This window comes from Alexandromys fortis, unplaced genomic scaffold (genome assembly GCF_014885135.2).
Source record: "Alexandromys fortis isolate MF-2015 unplaced genomic scaffold, M_Fortis_MF-2015_v1.1 scaffold_212, whole genome shotgun sequence".
Taxonomy (NCBI): Eukaryota; Metazoa; Chordata; class Mammalia; order Rodentia; family Cricetidae; genus Alexandromys; species Alexandromys fortis.
In genome coordinates, this window is record NW_026068091.1 from 128624 (window position 1) to 129963 (window position 1340).

Genomic DNA, 1340 nt, shown 5'->3' on the forward strand with positions numbered 1-1340 from the left:
AAAAAAAAAAAAAAAAAAAAAAAAACCTATGGATCAGCTCCCTTCCAGGAATCCCGGGAAGGGAGCAGGAGGATGACCGGAAAGGTCTTGCAGAAAGGAGTTGGCGGGGGAGGTGGGCCCGGACCGAGCACGGAGCCCACCCGGACTGTCGCCCTGGTCGCCCTGCTCGGGGGGCCGGCCCCTCTTCACAGCCCCTTCCCCGCTGGCGCGGCGCGGCCCCTCCCCCCAGGCCGAGCGCCGCCTCCCCCTCCCCTCCTCCCCCTCCCACCCCGCGCTGCAGCTGCTGCCGACGGCCCATTCTGCACGTAGCGAATGGAGGAGCCGCACAAGGGAGGCCTCGAGTGCGCGCGCGCGGGAGCCCGGGCCCGCGCGGGCGGGGGAGCGGAGGAGTGCGCGTGTGCGCGGCGCCGCATCCCGGAGCGCGCGCCAAACTCCGGAGCGCGCGGTTTGTCCGCGCGCGGCTGCGGGGCTGGTGATGCTCAGCAGTAGCCACCAGTCCCTCTTCCAGGGTCCCTCCGCACACGCTACTTCCTTTCTAGCCAGCGCCACCTCTAGCCAGGCCCCTTAAATCTCCCACCCCAATTGCCCTTTCCCTGGCGCATACATAGTAGGCCCTTCTTGTGGGGCGCTGGGATGCTTCGATTGCGTCGCCTTCCTTGTCCACGGGGTCATTGCTCTGTAGTACATCAGGTTCTGGGCTGGGAGCTGAAAGAGGGCTGAAACCGCTGGTCCCTGGCCATAAGAGATTCCCGCTGTCCCTCCAGGAGCGCTCATCTTGGAGGCCCGCCTCCTCTCACTTGTGGCTCCCTGCATGGGGAGACAGGTCCCATGAAGCCCCCTGTAAGGGTCTGCAGAGGTAAAACACGGAGGGTTTGACCGCTCTTTCCTCTGATAGGACCTCCCAAGGGAGTGCCTTCTCCAGTTACTTCCTCCCTCTGTAAGTCACCTGCACAGCTCCTTCTGCCTTGGGTGTCCAGGATCTGGCTGGGCTCTGCCCACACTGCTGGCAAGGGTGTGTTAGGGTGAACATAAAGTCTGTTCTGGGAGAGCAGGGAGGCTGTAACATGCAGTACTCTGTGTCCCGGGGCACCCTCTCCGTTTCCTTAATCCCTGATCTAGGGAAATAGTCTAGAATTTGTCCCTTTTCAACATGGTTGGCGTCTCCCTCCCTCCCTCCCTCCCTCCCTCCCTCCGTCTATGAGCCCTTGGCAAGGCAGGTGGAGGGGCTTACAAAGGGATGTTTGACTAAAACGGGCTGCATTGGGCCCTCTTGAGGGTGGGTTTGTTCAGAGGCCTGCGGGGGTGAAGGTGGCCGAGGGTTCTCTGTCTTATACCCACTG